The sequence below is a fragment of the Acartia tonsa genome, chromosome 14, assembly GCF_053477335.1.
Source record: "Acartia tonsa isolate MP-2025a chromosome 14, ASM5347733v1, whole genome shotgun sequence".
Lineage (NCBI taxonomy): Eukaryota > Metazoa > Arthropoda > Copepoda > Calanoida > Acartiidae > Acartia > Acartia tonsa.
Window position 1 is genome coordinate 22,687,610 of NC_137273.1, and position 13,986 is coordinate 22,701,595.

The 13,986-nt window shown below is 31.1% G+C and overlaps 1 long non-coding RNA gene across 3 annotated transcripts; it reads right to left on the reverse strand.

Moving 5' to 3' along the window:
• Positions 1 to 380: 380 nt before the first annotated feature.
• On the reverse strand, positions 381 to 13,706 carry LOC145305982 (uncharacterized). Of its 3 annotated transcripts, none has more exons than XR_013874852.1 (5): positions 13,648 to 13,706; positions 13,032 to 13,083; positions 2,160 to 2,235; positions 1,359 to 1,422; positions 381 to 515 (listed from the first exon to the last, which is right to left on the reverse strand). It is a non-coding gene; the product is annotated as an uncharacterized LOC145305982 (long non-coding RNA). The 3 variants fall into 3 exon arrangements; XR_013874851.1 differs by having other exon boundaries at positions 13,627 to 13,706; XR_013874850.1 differs by lacking the exon at positions 13,648 to 13,706 and having other exon boundaries at positions 13,032 to 13,162.
• Positions 13,707 to 13,986: the final 280 nt, after the last annotated feature.

A 13,986-nucleotide genomic window follows, 5' to 3' on the forward strand; every position in this document is an offset into this window, starting at 1 on the left:
CCAGAAAATCCAAATGACAACTGAAAAACTGGAAAGCTTGGCAAAAATTTAAATACTATTTTTCAAATGGCATTATATTAAAATTACAAATTTGAGTTATCAATTTAAAATATTTTCTATAATAATCAATCAATTTTAAACTCTTACTGTATACCTGCTCATAATTATATTAAGCCACTTTTTTTTCTAATATTTCTATTCTGCTAAAAAAAAAAATAGGCAGATAATTAACAACCTGACATTTAAATATTTTGTATAAGGCTGAAATGATAACAATTTTTTCAAATAAATATATATTGTATGGTTTCATATATGAAATAATCAAAATTTGTAAATTTTTGACATACTTTTCATAGTTCATATAATTTGTGTTCAACTGTATTTAAGACTGTGAAAGAAATGCATAATTTTTGATCTTCTGAGAATTCTACATTTTTCAGCATATGATTCTTTAGCAGATGTAACCATTGAGTTTGTGGACACGTCCATGATCTATCCAATTTTGCAATCTGGGCCTAAATAATAATTATATTTATTTTCAATTATAATCATTTATGAATTAAACAAGGATCACAACATCAATAAAAGCGAAGCTCTGAAACGGTAGGACAAATGAACATTAACACTTGTAGAGTGGCAAAATTGCATAAACAAAGTTTTGACAAAAGTGTATGTAAATTTGTTGCAAATTATCAAATGCAGTATACAAGCTGGGACATACTTACATTTTTAAGGACTTGGTCATAATTAAGCTTTGTTTTAATATTGTAATTTGTTATCCTAAGAATCAGCAATCCAAAATTCAGATATTTAGGATAATTTATATAAAAAAAATGGTCTAAAGGTTAAAAATCAACATGATTTGAATGAACGTACATAATTCTGGTATTATAGAGTTGCTACGCTTTCTAAATAATACTTGACTGTTATAGAAATAATCATGAAATGAAATCATTAGGACAATTTTAAAATGTCTAAATTAACAAAAGAGGTAATCGTTATGGAGGGACAGACATAATTATAGAAAAGTTTTGCTTTTCAAATCACAAAAGAAAACAGTAATAATTTTTTTTAAGGTTTTTTTGAGAATCACATAAATACTGCTAATTAACCGTTAAAAGGGTGACTTATAGGAAAGAACATGCAGAAAGAGAGACAAGCAGAAAGGCACTTTTTGAGACAACTTTTCTAGGTTCTATTGAATATAAAGACTGTAGATAACACAAAATAATTCTTCTGTTTACCCATTCACATGTACATTATTTTCCCCCGTTGTAGGCTTAATATTCAATATTAGTCATAAATAATATTAATAGAATTGAACAATTAGTTTCCTAGCATTTGATATTTAATGTTACCTGTATCTTAATATAGAGCTTAGAATACACTCATTGAAATCTTTATAGATGAATTCTCTGCATCCTAAAATATTGAATATTAGAAAGATACTTTTTATATGTTTATGTTAACCTAGCACCAAAATTTGAACTTTAGAAATTAAGAAATTTTGGGTATAGTCCCTTTCGTAACATCGCACCTTATGGTGCAATTCTTCGTATTTTTATGGGGCAATGTTACGAAAGGGACTATTCCCAAAATTTTTTATTGGATAGTGCATTTCTTTTTCCATATTTCTCCCTTTCTCTATTTCACTTTTTCTCCCATCCTCTTCCTATCTTTTTTTTATTCTCTATTTTTTCTCTTTCTATCACGAAATATTGTGACTTTTAATTTTTGCGCTGCTCTTCTTATGGACATAATCAAAACTTAATTCATTCAACTTGGACTGTCAAATTTTTTGGGTGCGCTTCGCGCCCTAGCCACTTATTTGTACTTTTATAACGTGAGCCTTTCCAGCTCAGTCAACTGAGTCTCTGTCATTCTATTTTGATAATTTTTCCAGTGTCACTTCAAAACCGATTAATATCTGCTGGATTAGAAACGGTTTTCAGCCATTCTGAAAATTATGCATAGCATCTTATTATATCCAGTTTTCTATGAATATAAAAAAAAATACAATCATAAGATTCAAACCAGTTTTTTATTCCGTGCCTTCGGAATCTCGGGGCTTAAAAAATTGTTTTGTATCTTATAATATATTGTGCATATCTGTATCCACGGAACGCTGCTTATAATATGATGCGATAAACAAATATTACCTGATCTGCAACGTCCAACTTGTTGTCTGATGGTCGGTTTTGTACATCGCCGCCGCGCGTTCACACCACTGTATATCTAAAATTATATTGCATAACCATAATCAGACATAGTACCTTGGGCTGTCTAAATTCGAAATTATCCAATATCTCAAAAATGAATATTACATATATGATTATCCTATATGATTTTGTTTATTTATTTTTATTTTCAAAAAAAATAATCAACTATGAATAATAGGAATATGACAAACCTTATTAATTTTTATATTTTCTGTATTTTTAAGAAAAGATAATTAAGTGTGTAATATTGGGTAAGAAAAGATAATTAGTGATGTAATATTCGTCAATATAGCATCCTTAATGATGTTAGGTAAAAGGGGTTTATTTTCTAATTTTTCAAAAAGGGGTACTTGTAAATTTTTTCCGAAAAAAATCACTCAACCTTGCATGACTTTTGAAACTATTAGTACTTGAAGTTTTTAACAAATAATTATATTTGGCTTGTCATTATTGGGTTTATAACAATTTATCTACTTTGGGGCTACTTTGTCCAATCCCTTAACCCTTAACGGTTGGGGGGGGGGGGGGGCGTTGAACGCCCCCCCCTTCCGGTTTTTTCTATCTCATTTTCTGTGTGTGAAAGATAAAGAGCCCAAACTGCTTGACTTTTTAAGTATGGGTATAACACATAATTGAGAGTTGGCATTTTTTGAATATCTCCATCCTGGCGGACACAGGATGCCAGCAAACCTGGCAGGGTGATCCAAATTTTTTTAGCCCTCTAGCTCTAATAGTAACTGAGATAATGAGGGGGGGCGTTCAACGCCCCCCCCCCCCCCCGACCGATTAAGGTGCGGCAAGGGGCCCGACCGTAAAGGGTTAAGATCCCTGTTAATAGTAGACAGTCAACCTGCTAACAAAAGTCGTAACAAATTCTTTTTAAAAAGTCTTATCCACTAAAATCCATTATTTTCTAGGCCTCAGTTTCGCTTCGCTTCTCTTTTAAAAACACCTCTTTATCCCTAGATAAATAAGTTTGGTCAAATCAAGATTTTTTACAGATTTTTTTCCCCTAAAGAGTAGAATCCAATCAGTTCAGTGGTTACCAAGATCTTAAGGGACAGACAGACGGACAGACATCAAGCTACTTTGTATTAGAGAATAGAGTTATACACATTTTTAATAGCAAAGCTTTTCTATAATTAGAGTCGGTCCGTCCGTCCGTCCGTCCGAGATAGATAGCTTTTATTCATTAATTTAGGCATGTTAGAATTGTCCTTTTGATTTCAAACTTTTCATGGTGATTCCTGTAGTAGTTAGGTACGATTTAGAAAGCGTATCAAATCTATAATCATTACCAGAATGTCCGTACTTCCAATTGTAAACAAGTTGTTTTTTCTACTTTTTTCACAACACATTTTTAAAAGCGAAGCTTTTCTATAATTAGGGTCGGTCCGTCCGTCCGTCCGAGATAGATAGCTTTTATTCGTTAATTTAGGCCTTTTAGAATTGTCCTATCGATTTCAAACTTTGCATGATGATTCCTGTAGTAGTTAGGTACTATCTGGAAAGCGTAGCAACTCTATAATCATTGTCAGAATGTCCATACGTCCATTTTAAACATGTTAATTTTTCGTCCGAGATAGATAGCTTTTATTTGTTAATTTATGCATGTTAGAATTGTCCTATCGATTTCAAAAATAGCATGATGATTCCTCTAGTAGTTAGGTACGATTTAAAAAGCGAAGCAAATCTATAATCATTACCAGAATGTCCGTACGTCCATTTTAAACATGTTGATTTTTCTACTTTTTTAACAACAAAATTTTATGTGATCTAATTATCCGTTTGATCTGGTTTTTGGTATATTGATTCCTGGGACAACAAAGAACAATATTATTAGCAAAGCAACTCTAAAATCAACTCATAAAATGTAAGTATGTCCAAAAACATTATCCTGTATCAAGCAGTTTTTCAACAAATTTACTTACAATTTTGCTTCGACTCTTATACTTTATATTCTGATTATTCAGTTCAGACACTCTACAAGTGTTAATGTCCGTTTGTCATAACGTTTCAGTGCTTCGCTTTTATGGATGTTGTCATCCTTGTTATGTGATCTAATTATCCGTTTGATCTGATTTTTGGTATATTGAATATTAATCAACTCTATAATCAACTTTTAAAAATGTAAGTACATCCATAAACATTATCCTGTATCATGCAGTTTTGCAACAAATTTACTTACAATTTTGCTTTGACTCTTATACTTTTACATTATGATTATTCAGTTCAGACACTATACAAGTGTTAATGTCCGTTTGTTCTACCATTTTAATGCTTCGCTTTTATGGATGTTGTCATCCTTGTTTTAATTGATTTTTTTGGGGGGTTGGGAATTTTTCTTAATGCAATCCCTCTCGGTATAATGATACCCTTGCAGAAATAGTTATAAACTCTCCTATACAAGTGTTAATGTCCTTTTGTTCTACTGTTTTAATGCTTTGCTTTAATGGATGTTGTCATCCTTGTTGTAATTAATTTTTTTTGGGGGGGGGGGATTGGAATTTTTCTTGATGCAATCACTCTCGGTATAATGATACCCTTGCAGAAATAGTTATAAACTCTCCTATGAACAGCTACTATTTATACTTTTTAAAAGCAAACCTTTTCCATAATTAGGGTCGGTCAGTCCGCCCGTACGAGATAGTTAGCTTTTATTCGTTAATTTAGGCATGTTAGAATTGTCCTAGCGATTTCAAACTTTGCATGGTGATTCCTGTAGTAGTAAGGTACGATTGAGAAATCGTAGAAACTCTGTAATCGTTACCAGAAGGTCCGTACGTCCATTTTAAACATGTTGGTTTTTTTTACTTTTCTAATAAGAATTATTTATGTGATAAAATCATCCGATTGATCTGATTTCTTATTACTGATTCCTATTACAATAAGGTACAATATTATACAATATTATAATCAAGTATTAAAAATGGCAGTATGTCCTTGAACAGAATTCTGTTTTTAAGAAGTTTTGCAACAAATTTACGTATAATATTGTCAAACCTTATATTTTTATATTTTGTATATTCAGTTCTGACACTCAACAAAAGTTAATGTTCGTCTGTCATATCGTTTCAGAGCTTCGCTTTTATGGATGTTATTATCCTTGTTTGTGTGTAATTTAATAACGAACAACTTTGGTTTAATGATTTTCCTATCAGTCGATTAAAACATGGAGAAAAGTGTCATTTAATGAAAGTGTGTTGAAAATTACCAACTTTGCCTCGCCACTGAGATCGCCTCACTTTAACCTATGATTGAATTTCCTAATAATCAATGACTTATTAGTGAAACAAGAAAAATAATTTCCAAATTTAAATCAGTTTCAGCTCTAAGCATGTCTAAAACTTTTATTGATCTTTAAAAAAATGTTTAATACATTTTTTTAACTTTAGGTTACAATAGATTACATGTTTATTTTGATGGAGATACGTTGTGACGTACAGCCAAACAAATTAGATAGAAGCTGCGCTTCTTAAAAATATATCTGGATGTGTGTGATGGGGGAGGGGGGGGGGGGGTCAAACAAGGTCAAGTTATTTGACCGAAAAGAAATGTTGTTAATTATGTTATATGATACTCAGGGGTTGGGGGAATTATTCATATTTGTTTTTTCTCCTCCCATTCAAACTAAATTGTTCTATCCTTTCTTTGCATCTCAAATAATATTTTATTTGTTATTAAGGTAATAGAGGTGGTTTGATTTTAAGCTGTATTGTTAAGGGGAACCATATTAGTTGAGCGGTTAGCACATATATTGCTTAAGGACAGGTTTTAAGCCATTTTAATAATATTAGTTCAATTTAATAAGGATGACAAACAACATTCACCGTAAATACTAAATACTATAATAAAGAAAAAAACAACATTATGCTATTAAACATTAGCCTTTTGTATTGGAATAAAATTGTGGATAAGCATCAAATTTCGTTTTAATCGGTAGAAAAGTAAGAATACAAGTCCATGTTTAAGGACAAGTCTCCCCCCTCCCCCTTTGCTCAGTATCATACAGAGCAGCAGTGGAATTAACACAATCTTTTGAGCTTAGCTACTTTATGACTCAATATTATTTTCAACAAAACGGTTAAATTGATAGAATTTCAAAATTTATCAGGGATCTAAAGGGACAAGACAATGGACAATAAATTGATGTACATCCCCAATGATGATACACAAAATTAACCCCTTTTTGTAGATTATAATTAGTGGTTGAAACATTTGGACACTCAACTCAATAAACCGATAATTAAAGTCGCAAAGTTGCAACAAATAAGAAAATGTTACTAAATGCTTTTGAGTCTAGTGTAATAAACAGCCCAATGTTCCTCCCTCCCTGAAATTTATCTAAAATCATAATAATGAAGAATGGAGGATAATTTGATATCTCAATCTGATTATAATAAACATTATTAGCACCTATCTTCAGATTAAAATTATTGGTAGTTTGAAGGTTTGGTCAGATGTTGTCATCCTTTTTAATTTTTTAAGAGCTAACCATTTTGTTATTCAAATTTACTTGTTTTAAATTAGTAAATGGGTTAATGTTTGGCTTTATTTCTTAAACCGTTTTATGATGCATTTGTTTGAGCAAACCAGGAGGGAGGTGCCATTGGACCATAAATTACACTTGTACCCAAAGTTTTATAACCAGTTCATACAGGATAATGTTTATGGACATACTTACATTTTTAGGACTTGATTATAGAGTTACTTAGCTTATAATATTGTACTTTGTTGTCCCAGGAATCAATATACAAAAATATACAAAAATCAGATCAATCGGATAATTGATCACATAAAAATTTGTTGTTAAAAAAGTAAAAAATCTACATGTTTAAAATGAACATACCGACATTCTGATAATGATTATAGAATTGCTGCGCTTTCTAAATCGTACCTAACTACTACAGGAATCACAATGCAGAGTTTGAAATCGATAGGACAATTAACATGCATAAATTAACAAAAAAAGCTATCCATTCCGGATGTACAGACGGACGTACATACGAAAGGACGGACCGACCCTAATTATAGAAAGCCTTGCTTTTAGAATATGACGAAACGCCCCTTGTCACTAAAGGGACTATACCCAAATAAAGGAACCTACAGGAATAAGACAATGGCAGATTAATTGATGTACATCCTCAATTATGGTAAACAAAATTACCCCTTCTATACATTACGATTAGGGGTTGGACGTTTGGACACTATAGTTAATAAACTAACCAATCAAAATTCGATAAAAGTCCTCAAAACTTTTTGAACAATGATTTGTTTATTTCTTATCGTAAATGGGAAATTTTCATCAATTTATCGTCCATTGTCTTATTCCTTAAGTCCCCAAAGTTGTTAAGCCAACGAAAAAGAAAACGTTATTATCAAACGTTGGAAACTAGCAGAGAGAGAGGGGGGGACAATGGGCTGTTTATTAAACTAGTCCCCAAAGTTTTACGATAATGTTTTCTTATTCGCTGGCTTAACAACTTTATGGTCTTTTATTGTATTTTGAATGGTCAGGTTATTAATATAGCAGTGGTTATACCAACAAAATTGAAAATTCAGTAAAGTTCACCAAAGTTGTTAAGCCAACAAATAAGAAAACGTTATTTTAAGACTTTGGGAACTAGCAGAGAGAGAGAGAGAGGGGGGGAGGGGGCATTTTGCTGTTTATTACACTAGTCCCCAAAGATTAAAATGGCGTTGCTACAAAAGACCAACAACTTTACAAAAGACCAACGCCTACAAAAGACCAACTCTACAAAAGACCAACACCTACAAAAGACCAACGCCTACAAAAGACCAACACCTACAAAAGACCAACAACTACAAAAGGGTCAATTTTTTAAAAGCAAGGTTGTATCGGGTTCGAAACTATTCCGTTACGTAGCAAACACAGACTTTGGACAAACTGTCGGACGGAATTTTAAAATTCAGCCTGTGGACAAAGTTATTCAAGAAAGAAATTTCGGTTTTGAATTTTGTCCTTGTGTTTTAATCGCCATATTGGATATCATTAAAATTGGAAGATTTTTTCTTTAAAATTTAGAAGATTTTCAAGCCATTATTTGATTACATTGATACAAAAAAATAATTACAATTTTTTTCTTGTAATTGTGTCGCTTAAAATCTATTTAAAGCATACATTATATTCATTATATTTATTAATTTGATAAATACAAATATGATGCTACACCAGTTGCAGCTATAGACCTTCCAGCTCTACGATTTTTTGTAGTCGTTGGTCTTTTGTAGGCGTTGGTCTTTTGTAGGGTTGGTCTTTTGTAGGCGTTAGTCTTTTGTAGAACCGACTAGTTGGTCTTTTGTAGGCGTTGGTCTTTTGTAGAGTTGGTCTTTTGTAGTAACGCCATTAAAATAACGTTTTCTTGTGCGATGGCTTAACAACTTTGGGGACTACAGAAGGGGTAATTTTATGTGTCATCATTGGTAATGTACATCAATTTAACAGCCATTGTCTTATCTCTATAGATCCCTATATTTTGATATAATTTCAGTATTTTGATTGATTGGTTCCAAACTAGCAGAATCCTAACTTTTTTTGGCCAATAATTTAATTATTTTTTTTTGTATTGTAATTGGCAATTTTCATAATTTTATACTTCATTTTCTAATTAATTAAGATTCATGGTTAAGATTAAATTTAGTTTGAAGTAAAAACAAGAATCATGTAGAATCCATGTAGTGAAAGCGATGCTAAAACAAGGATGACAACATCCATAAGTATCGAAGCTCAAAATTTATTGATAGGACATCAGGAAAAATAATCTTTTAGGTATGTTAAAAGACATAAATGAAATAAATCCCGAAACCTTTTAAAAATGTATGATATCTTTTGAAGCATTAAGCTAAGAAGAAAAACGTGAAATCTAGGAATCGATCTAGCCCCCCAACCAATAGCAAGTCTTTAATAAACTTTGTGAAAATATGTATAATGTTGACTTAATTATTCCCTAAAAATTCCAGCTGTTTATCTTGAACAGGAGTCGAAAAATCATGAAAACTTGAAAAACTAGGAAGTGATCTAGCACCCCAACCAATTATCATATCTTAAAAAAAGCTTTTTAAAAATGTTGACTTGATTAATCCCTAAAAAATCCAGCCGTTTATCCTGAACAGGAGTTGAGATAATCATTAAAATTGAAAAACTAGGAATCGATCTAGCACCCGAATTAATATACAAATCTTAATTGAACTTAGTAAAAATATGTATGATGCAAATTTACTTAATCCCTGAAAATTTCAGTTGTCTGTCTTGAAAAGGAGTCGAGAAAATTATGAAAACAAAAAAATCTAGGAATCGATCTAGCACCCCAATTAACATACAGATGGACAAAACAATGTATAGATTAGATGCGCATTTATCATGGGAATCTTCACTAAAAATTTCAGCTGTCTTTAATAGGAGCCGAGAAAATCACGTTTCCCCCATTTTGTCTCAGATAGACGGACAGACGGACAAACAGACAGACGGACTGACGGACTGACGGACGGACATTTCGAATGATAGAGTAGCTTCGCTACTAAAAATCACGTTTCCCCCACGTTTCCCCCAAATTTACTATAATCGCAATAATTTTATGTAGACTTATGCATTTTATCCTGTAAATGTTAGTTTGTCCTTTCATTTCAGAGCTTCGCTTTTATGGATTTTCAATATTTGGTTCCTAAATCTGTATTAAAGTTAAATGATATGTGAGCCACAACATACGTAGATTTTAAAATTTAAATTGAGCGGCTCATAGTAATTGTAGAATAAGGTAGGCATACCATTAGAACCAGTATGAAGTCTATTTTAGGTCAACTGACTTAAAACTTGACTTGTTTAAGATTGTAAAAGGGGCTCTTTGAAAAGATTTTGTGTTAAACAGTGAAACTGTTGAAACAGTAAGTTTAAACATTATTGTCAACCATATTTTTTAGAAGCACAGCTTCGCTATAATAAAAATTTATCTGTTCGTCACAACGTATCTCTAATGTAATAAATAAGTAATCCTTAATGTTTTCTATGTACACATAAGATACTTTTTCATAAGCTTCCACTTTAAACTGCCCAAATACTTAGATATTATTTTCTTTGTTTGAAGGGATTATTTGGAAATTCGATATTTCCTCCCCCCCCCCCCCCCGTCACAAAAAATAGAGTTAAAAGTATGTTACAGGGATAAAGTTATAATTACAAGATGATAAGTTAAAAGTATTATAGGGATAATGAGTAGTTGGTGTAAAATTGGGAGGAGCAATTTATAGATTCATGGAAAGAGGGGTATATTATAATACAATTAAGAATTATGAAACCATATTTCAGGAAGGAAGTAATATAATTTGAATATCAAGATTTTTTAAATGGTTCAACCTAATGTGACAAAGAGGGAGGAGAAATTTATAGATTCCAAGAAAGAGGCGTATATCATAATACAATTAAGAAGGAAATAATATAATTTTGAATCAAAAATTGTTTGGTATTTACAGTTTGAAAAAAAGAAAATATGTTATCCCACTTTTTAAATCTAATCCAGCCTTTAACAATTCAAGTATTAAAATTCATCCAATTTCCATTGTAATTATAATATAATTATTGATTGATATCAATTTTATATAATTGAATCAATAAACAAATATTTGATATGTTCATTATTACATTAACTTCATTCATTCTACGATTTTAACACTAGTCTCCTAGCTAAAACAAACTTTGCTAAAACAGATATAGCACTGATTTACTTAATCCTAAATCCCTGTGTTTGCCTGTCAATTCAGGGTTAAATTGAAAATGAAAGTTAAATAATAAATCAATGTTCAGCGTCTCATTTAGTTATTAAGAATAGAGGGTAAGAGGGTGGGGGGGGGGGGGGGTTTGGTTAAGGCTATTTTTGTCAAATTTTAACATATTCACTTATTAACAAGGATGACAACATCCATAAAAGCGAAGCACTGAAACAGTAGGACAAACGGACATTAAGACTTGTATAGTGTCTGAACTTAATAATAAGAATATAAATATAAGTCAGCTACTCTATAAATTAATATGCTCCCTCGTCTTTGATAAGAAACTGAATAAGGAAAACGAAATTTCTGACAACTATAATTATATGGTGAATTATATGTTTTACATCTTTCTCAACATCTATATCGTACCTAACTACTAGAGGTATGGTATCATCATGCAAAGTTTGAAATCGATAGGACAATTCTAACATGCCTAAATTAAGGAATAAAAGCTATTTATCAAGGACGGACATACGGATGGACAAACCGATCCTAATTATATGAAAGCTTCGCTTTTAAAAATATCATCCTTATAATAAAGTAACAGGATGTGTGTTTGTCTGTGTGTACCAAAGGATCTCGCTAACCGCTGAACCGGTTGGGTTCTCCTTTACACAGTAACTTCTCATAGGTCCCGGGAAGGTATATAACTATTTTTGGGGGAGGGTACCACCACCCTCCCAAGAGAAATCGCCCCTAGAAAAAAATTACCTCTCCCCCCCCCCCACAAAAAAAATAAACTCCCCCCTCATCAAGTGACCCTAGAGGCCTCTAGGGGCGTAGCCGCTGGTACATAATAAAGAATAAGAATATTTTTCATTAAAAAGATTTTTGCTAGGTTTAGTGATTTTATAATAAACTATAATTATCATATTTGAAAAAAAATATTTGATTATTACAAACAAAATCCATTAGCCTGGCAATATATATGTTATTATACAATATTGCAACGCTAATTGTTTCTAAGACTATAATTTTACATTTACAAAACATAATTAAGTCTGCAATATTCTGACTATTTGAGGCTTAATTATTGTTATTTCCTTGTTAATGATTGCATATTACATATTTTCAAACAAAACTTTATGTTATTTTGGGTAATTAGTATTGTTCCAAATTTGCAATATTACACGAATTTTAATTTCGTCAGCCCAAGGTACTATGTCTGACCATAATAAATCACATAATAAACTTATTTATGAAAACTATATTTTTGTTCTGTTGTAAAGTTGCATGCAGCCAATACTGCAGTGCTACTTTTAATACAGACCAAGGAACAAACTTATAGATTTAAAATAACAATTAATAGTAGTTCAAAAAAGGCCCTAATTTTACAAAAGTCTTTTTTAGTTCAAATAATGATCTACAAGTTATTAATAATACAAAATAGAACAATGTCAGTCCCTTTGTCTGACTGCTAAACCAAGTAATCTGTGCATCCCAGGAATAAAAACCTATTGGTCCAGTGATGGTTTTAAGCTATTTAACAAGGTGAAGCATATCATTTTTACAGTTATTTTATTTTTACACCCTAATTCCATCTACACAATGCACAACTCTTTGTAAGCAATATATGTAAGAACAAAGCCACCAAAATTAAAGAAAAGAATTATGAATTAACAACATTTTATTATTATTTCTAACATTTTCTTCAACAAGTTAAAAAATCAAGGTGCATAGTTTCTATACAACACTGTCATACAATGCTATATATAAAATATAAAGAAAAAATAGAGATAATATAGAGACATAATGTTAATATCAGCCAATAGAAGAATACTAAAGGTACATTTAGACATCTCATTGGTTGAAATATTTTACAGATCTTTGTATGTAAGCCAAGGGCATCATTATCTAATTTTGCTTATATTATAAGTCAGGTATAAATTGTCTCATATCTTAGGATTAAGCTTTTCTTAGGTATATTAAATTATGTAAGCATTTTAGTTGGACGAAAAATGGGGTCAGATGGATTATCTAGATGTATTATGTCTATGGTGAAAAATCATCAGTTTCAAGTTGTGTTACCTGGGATAGAAGGAAGAGACAGCAGAATAGAACAGCCGCAAACCTCATTTTTCTAGAAGGGAGAATTGTTTTAACAAATACATTAAATTTTAAAAAATCTAGTACATCTGTTAAAAAAAAACCTTTGGGGACTGATGATAACAATATATGACCTAACCTTTATGCTAAGTCCCACTACAATAACATCTAAACCATTGCAGATAACCAACCCTTTGTTTGCACAACCTTTGTCAGTAAGTCCTAACTTTGCATGATGATGAGTATTTCCTGTTTAGGCCAAGGCTTTCCCTCTACTTTTACTATTGTATTGCTAACCTAACATAGCAGCTTTTAAAATCCTTAGCTGTGACATGGTTTAGAACAGTTTTGAATTCATCACCTTCCCAAGACAAACAGATCTAGTACATGCTATTATGTTATAGTTGCAGGTCAATACAAAATTGAAGAGCTAGAGGTCATATTGAAAATAGGTTAAATTTTCAAGATTGAAAAAAAATTTAATTTTAACTGAAATGTAAATGAAGCTATTGGATTTGTAGGCAAAAGTTTACTATTTTTTAGAAAAGCTTGTTTTAAAGTTAGTATGTTTTTCAACCTATTTTTTAAAAAAATATACTATTCTAAGACATGAGGATATATTTCGATTTTAGCAATCATTTTCAATTCATTTTGTCTTAAAAAATATAGGTATAAGACATTAGATAACAGCAAATATGATCAAAGATATTAAACATAAATTTATATAAAACAATGTCACAAATTATTTTGAAACTTATCACCAGAAAATCCAAATGACAACTGAAAAACTGGAAAGCTTGGCAAAAATTTAAATACTATTTTTCAAATGGCATTATATTAAAATTACAAATTTGAGTTATCAATTTAAAATATTTTCTATAATAATCAATCAATTTTAAACTCTTACTGTATACCTGCTCATAATTATATTAAGCCA